Source organism: Zonotrichia leucophrys, chromosome 1 (genome assembly GCF_028769735.1).
Source record: "Zonotrichia leucophrys gambelii isolate GWCS_2022_RI chromosome 1, RI_Zleu_2.0, whole genome shotgun sequence".
In the NCBI taxonomy this organism is placed as follows: domain Eukaryota; kingdom Metazoa; phylum Chordata; class Aves; order Passeriformes; family Passerellidae; genus Zonotrichia; species Zonotrichia leucophrys.
In genome coordinates this window covers 73750947-73757907 of record NC_088169.1, presented here as the reverse complement: position 1 = coordinate 73757907, position 6961 = coordinate 73750947, and the positions used below count along the sequence as shown (strand labels likewise).

The 6961-nt window shown below is 40.3% G+C and overlaps 1 long non-coding RNA gene across 1 annotated transcript; it reads right to left on the bottom strand.

The window, feature by feature from the left end:
* Window positions 1-1657: 1657 nt before the first annotated feature.
* Window positions 1658-6375, bottom strand: LOC135457113 (uncharacterized). The gene is made up of 3 exons (XR_010442668.1): window positions 6295-6375; window positions 3278-3383; window positions 1658-2584 (listed from the first exon to the last, which is right to left on the bottom strand). It is a non-coding gene; the product is annotated as an uncharacterized LOC135457113 (long non-coding RNA).
* Window positions 6376-6961: the final 586 nt, after the last annotated feature.

Sequence of the window (6961 nt, the reverse complement as noted above, 5' to 3'; positions counted from 1 at the left end):
TTCCTTCCTTCCTCTTCTTCCTTCCTTTCCTTCCTTCCTTCCTTCCTTCCTTCCTTCCTTCCTTCCTTCCTTCCTTCCTTCCTTCCTTCCTTCCTTCCTTCCTTCCTTCCTTCCTTCCTTCCTTCCTTCCTTCCTTCCTTCCTTCCTTCCTTCCTTCCTTCCTTCCTTCCTTCCTTCCTTCCTTCCTTCCTCCCTTCCTCCTTCCTTCCTTCCTCCTCCTCCTCCTTCCTCCCTTCCTCCCTTCCTCTCCTCTCCTCCTCCTCCCTCCCTCCCTCCCTTCCTCCCTCCCTCCCTTCCTCCCTTCCTTCCTCCCTCCCTTCCTTCCTCCCTCCCTCCCTCCTGTACCAAATTCCTGAGTTTTTTCTAAGTGGAAACTGACTTATTTCAAAAATTAATAAAAAGTCATCCCAAAGCACTCACAAAACATTCAACACAAAAAGCCTGAAAATATACACACTTAGCCCCCAAACTGCCTTAGGCAGGAAAATTAATAAATCCTTCCTTAGGCAGGAAAATTAATAAATCCTGCCTTAGGCAGGAAAATTAATAAATCTAAATATCAAGCTAGCTTATCTTTTAAAGCCATCGTGGTTGCTGAGGTTGTAGAGACAGTAATATCTGGGAATGTAATTTTGTGGACATTAGTAGGATATAGACAGTCTCATTTTTATTTTCTCAAATGAAGCCACCAAAGGGATGAAGAAAACAACAAATTTCACTGCTCATCCATCTGCAGACCTCTTAAAGCACAGTACACAGGTTAAGCTCCAGTGCCCAGCTCTCCAGACATTCCTTTGCAAATGTTATGTGGAACAAAGGTTATGTGCACATTTATCTATGGACCCTTTTGCTACAGAAATGGACAATGAACAACTAGCCAAGCTGGATCAGAGGGAGCTGGATAGGTCCTGACCTCCTGTTGCACCAGGAAGGGGTTGGCACTGCCCTCTCTTCCCTACAGCCTAGCTGCACTCTCACTGGAAAGATGCTGTCCCAGTGAAGCCCAAATGGAAGTCTCATAGTGAGTTCTGCTCCCTGTGGTTTTACTGCCTGATTTGCCCCATATGCCTGATGTTGGAGATGGTTTGAGAGGGGCATGGAGGAAACAGTTTGACATTTTCTGTAGCCTTCATCCTCTAGGTACAGAACATGAATTCACAGCACAGCTGCACTTTGAAAAAAATATTCTCTGTTTGATTATTCAAACAGCAAAAGGACCAGTTTCACTGTGGTCACATGGCACATGTACATGTTTTGCACTGGGAACTACTCCAGCTTGCAAGGGATGCTTAAAATATATTTTGTTTTTGTCACTACCTGCATGTCCTGGCTGGTCCAGAACCCTTCAGCCTCTTTGTGCCTTTAGTCTGCCATCAGCATTATCTGTCTCAGCACAAGAGGTTTCAAACCCTCCTATTACATCCAATTTGTCTGTCCAGCTAGGCCTAATGGATGTTACTTTGTCTCCAAGCACTTCAGTGTGCTATGGAAGCAACCACGCAGTCTTTGTAGATTAAACAGAGAGAGGAAGTAACTGCCAGGACATTAAACTTTCTTCTGCCCTTCAGAATGATGATTTCCTGAGGTTGGACAGTGTCTGCTTGTTAGACCAACAGTGGTCCTAAATACCTTTAGTAGCCTGGCTGTGGTGGAGGGCATTGCTTTGGAGCTGGTGTGCAAGGCTGAAGGCATACTGCTAGAATAGGTAACATACTCAGTATTCTTTTGTTAAATACTTTGTCTTTCTCATGATCTAAATGCAGCTGTTCCTTTGGGAAAACAATATCATAAGCAGTGAATTTGGATTTTACCTCTAAAAAAGCCAATAGTGGATTTCAATACAATATATTTCTATTTTTAATGAATGCTTTTTTGCATTTGAATCAGCTGTTTTTAAGGGATATGCTCAAATACCAGACAATTGTATATTTTTGTCTGGCTATTTATTGCTGTTTTCAGTGGCGCATAATTTTTAATATGTTGAGAAACAGCAACTGAAAGTGGAGTCAGCTTTATTCCAAGGCCAGATGAAATTGTCCAGACTGAAACTTTATGTTTTTTTACAACCAACAATAGTAATTACCATATTGGAGGTATTATAGTATAAAATAGATTGTGTTGTGAGAAATGAGGCCAGATGGAACTCCAGCTGTCTCCTTATAAAAGAAAACATTAGAATCCAATTAAAATATACTTTGGATTATGTTACAGAAAAAGTTGTGCAATAATTAATTTCAGACCTATACAACTACTATAATTTTTAATTTACAGCTTAACTCTTCAAGTTATTTTTGTGCTTGGTTTCAAGTAGCAGAAGTTTCTCTGTCTGGGCTGTTCCTAATTGCTTTCAACTACAATGGCCGGGTTAAAGTCCTTGCTAGTTCATTGCTAGATCATGACTGAAGTTTTGTGTGTGTCCTCTCAGTAGCACAGTGGAAGGTACAACACTTATGGTACAACACATGGTCTTGGGTATGAGGGCTTCAGTTTCCTGCTTGGTGTTGGATCTCACGTAGTCATGGTCAAACAGTTTCTTGAGGGACATTTTCCATTCAAAATCTTGATTCTATAATGTAAACATTCTCTGCAGAAATAAGTAGTTCTCAAATTAATTTCCTGATTTCCAAATGGCCTAAAATGTTGTTACTGTATTCTATTTTATGCACATACTGCAATAAAAATTGAAATCAATAATTTTAAATTTGATCAAAATAAATAGCTTTGCTTCATCCAAAGCTACATTTTTAGAAATGTAATCTTTACATTTGGCTTGAAATTTTAGATCTTCATACATCCTTCCTACTGAAACCCAAGATGGACTTCAGGAGCCTCAAAAAATCTTGATTTCCCCTCTAGCATGTTTGAAGACAAACAGGTTATCTGAAGACATATCTCCTATTTTTCCCATTGCAAATCACTCCTAGTGTTTTCAGTTGCCCTTGTCCTTGTACCAGTGAAGCACAGATACACAGTTCATTTTAATTATCTGGGGGTTTATGCACTGGGTTAAAATGCTCAAGCCTGGCTGTTTATAGACAGGGACACGTAAACCCACACTTAGCACTTAAGTAGGTGGCCTCATTTTCTGAAGTACTAACTATTTATCCAGGGGCCATGTTTATTTAATGTCAGGCTCTCAAGTGTTCCAGCCTAATCTCTTTGAATTTCATGATGTTAGAAGAAACAGACTACCACACTTTTTATGCTAAATGTACATGGAAATCACCCTGAGAGCTATATAGTACACAAAAAAGAGAAAAACCAGAAACAAGCTCACCATGTAGGTTTTTTATGTGTTCATGCTTCTTGGGCCGTCTCCTTGCTCCAGACAGTGAAGCACAGAATGTGATGCTCTGTCTTTGACTGATCACTGCTTCTCATCACTGAAAGACATGCAGAAATTGCTATCACTTCGTACAGACGACATGAAAAATGAACAGAAAGGAAAGACACAATGGTTGATGGAGGGCTATGCATATTCTTACCAAACACAAGGTCATGAAAAATACTGTAAACCTGAGGATTTTGCAGAAAAAATCTAAACAATCCTCCTCAGTAAAAGGCTGCATGGCTCTTGAAATTACATATCCTGTGGGAAATCCCATTTTTAGATAAGTCAGTTTTGATTTATTGTGTTTCTGATAATGATGACTGCTGGTATTATTATTTATCATAAAAAATTATGATGCTATCACACTGGCAGTACAAGTAGCAATCCTTACCAAAAAATCCTTTCTTGTAGCTATACTGCAAGGCTTAATTTCTTAATATCTCTGCCACATGACTGAAAGATGTCACACAGCTGATTATTATGAGCAGTTGACAGTCACACTTTGCTTTCTTTTCCTGTGATTCTAATGAAATGGGAAGCATTTTATTCCCACAAAAACAAAAACAAAACAAAACAAAACAAAACAAAAACACAACAAAAACCCACAAAAAACAGAACAAAGAAATAAACAAAAAAATGGAAAAAGAAAAGCTTTCAACATTTCTTAGTAGTTAATATGCAGCTAAAAATAGTAGTGCTTACAGTAGTAATAAAACCTGCTGGAGCTTGAAGCCATGGAAAACTTTCACAATGACATGCACATTTAGGTGACTGCCTTTTGTAGCTGCCATTATCAGATTTCTTGCAAGGGAAGAAGATGGAGAAAAGGCAGAAGGTGTTGGTGAAAAGGGAATGTGTCAGCAGGGGCTGGAGCAGGGCCTAATGTCACACAGCTGTCCAACTGTCTTTGTCATCTCCCACATCTGCTGTGGGTGAATATTAAAACTGCTGCACAGAGAGATCATTAGAAGCAACCACCTATTACCATACCATCGCCCCTCAGCTCATTACTGCTTTATCTTTCTGCTGTGGTGCCACTCCTTCAGAGGGTTTTCCTTCAGGTTCCTGGGCAGACGAAGGAACAAGCAGAATATTGATTTTGGCAACTTAGCTGCTGCTGAAGCTGAAAAGTTCAGGAGTTCATTCAGAAAGGTATAAGAATACCATGTAGATTCCTTGGAATTTGCCCTGGCCACTCCTGCTGCTGTTGCTTGTCTGTGTCTCACATTGAAGAAAGAAAAAAAGATGAAAAAAAAAGGGAAAAAAAAGAGACTTTTGAAGTCGATGTCACAGACAAGCAGAATATAATACATGAAAAGGCCAAATTTGCTAGGAGGTGCCAAGAACAAGGGCGAGCAGATGAAGCTTTTATTACTGCAGATCACAGTTTTGCTGAACATTGCACATACTGAATATTAAAAGAAGAATTAATAAGAGGCAGAATAATTTTTGGCAAAGGAGACAACCAGTTCATCAGCAGAACTTACACTCAGGCCCAGATCACTCGCTAACAGCGGCTGGAGCAAAAGTGATGCTGACCTACATACTGGCAGCACAGAGGAGATTGCAGCAGACCAGAGAAGAATAGGAACACAAACATGAAAAGAGCAGCTGCAAGCACTTTTAATACCAGAAGTAGTGCTCAGTGAGTGAGGGAAAAAGCTAAGAAAATAGCTAAGAAGCTTTAACAGGAGACAAGATGGAAAAGTTGTGGGAGTCATGGCAAAGAACTATGCCCCACAGGCCATGAAATCCCTGTGAAGGCTCAGAATGTAAGAGATGCCACAAGGGACATCTTCTCAGAGCAGATTGGGTAGCAGGGAAATGATCATTAAGCCCTGTTTCTATTCTGCAGCCTGAAAGGACAATACTTTCTTAGAAATGCGCACTGAATTATCAAAATCTTGCATTTGAAATGGGAGTATTTGACGGCAGTCCCTACAGTTCCATGAAAAGATAAGAGCAGTAGGGTTTGAGATAGAGGTATGGGAGGACCACACAGGAAACTGAGTGTGGCTTACAACACTACAGAACACATTTTCAGCCACTTTTCTGGGAGCCTCAGAAAAGGATGAAAAGCTCTTCCACAAATTATTTTGTAGTGCTGATTCTTGCACTGTGCCTAGAAGAAATACTCACTTGCCATCCATCTGGCATATTTTTACCCCCTGGAAACCTTGAAATGAAACTATTTTAAAATTTGACAACAAATCTTCATTCGAAGACCCTTGACTTTCCCTTCTACCCTGCAAGTGCATAAAAAAGTTTACAGAAGTCACAGTCATTACCACAAGTTTGCATCTTGATAAGGAATGATAACATATGGCTGGAAATGTGACAGTCACCTGACCCTCTCAAAACATATCTTGTTGCCTTTCATTAACCAGACTGGTTTTAAGGAGCTGGGTGGGTTTTTGAATCTGTATGTGCCAGATTGTTGGGAAGGAATTTGTTGTTCCAGATTTCAGTAGACTGATATTTTTTGCACTATATTTTACCACAGGCTAAAGAACCTCTTCATGAGCTGAAATGGAAATAAATTGGACTGGTCATAGTGTGAGCAAAGATCAGAAACAGGCAATGCAAACACATAATTGAAAAATTGAGTGCAAAAAAATATTGCTGTGTGTTTCTAGTCTGCATGTATATTATATATATTATATACATTTATCACCCACTTGCCTGGTCCATGGCTTTGGTTAGTCTTGTGTTTGAAATCATGGCCTGGAAAGAGCAACAATTAGTAGGTTCATTTACTATTTTGACTGCAGTTAATCACCACTGACACCAGTGCTGGGTCCATTCATGTTTTTTCACAGACTACATTTTCTCCATTTCCTGGTCCTCCCACAGTCAGAAGGGTTGACCAGAAGCCTGGGCCTGCAGAGGGGGTGAAAGAGCAAGTGAAAGAGCACCCTGGAGGCTGTGCAGAAGCTCTGCCAGGCACAGAGGGACAGAATTACCCTTTCATGCTGGTTCTTGTGCTGGGGAGAGCAGGGCAAGCCTCTCCCTGCCCACAGCCCCTTCAGCTGTGGGAAATGCTCTTCACCCCGTCCTGGGCACTGGGAACTCCCCACTGTGCTCACAAGGCCTTGCGTGCTGAGGGAGTAGAATCCATCCCAGCTGTGGCAGCACAGGAGCATTTAATTTGTCTTGCATACAGTTTATTATATCTTGTAACAGAAGGGAATAATTCTGATCTTTAAGCAAACTCTCTGGAAATGTGGTCTAGAAACCATTCCAGAGAACCAAGCTCCAACTGCCTCCAACTACTGGGACCTCGTACTTTTGTATTCTGCAAAACATTTGGAATTAAAAAATGAGAAAAAATTGGGTTTTATTTTAAAAAAACCTCACACAACTAAATTCACTTTCCAAATGCTTGAATGTTGATGAAAATGCTGCTTTTCAATTATTTTCATAAGCAAATGGGTTTATTTTGTCACCAGTGCATTGTGTATGCATTGAGGGTGTGTGTAGAAAGGTTTTTTCCAAAGATTTTGAGTGTGTTGGCCATTCAAATACAGCGGCAAAGGGTTAGAAATGTCAGAGGTATTCAGTATTGGTGAATTAATACAAAATATGTTTGAAGGTCACACCTAGCCATTAAGTATGTTTTTATAAGGTTTT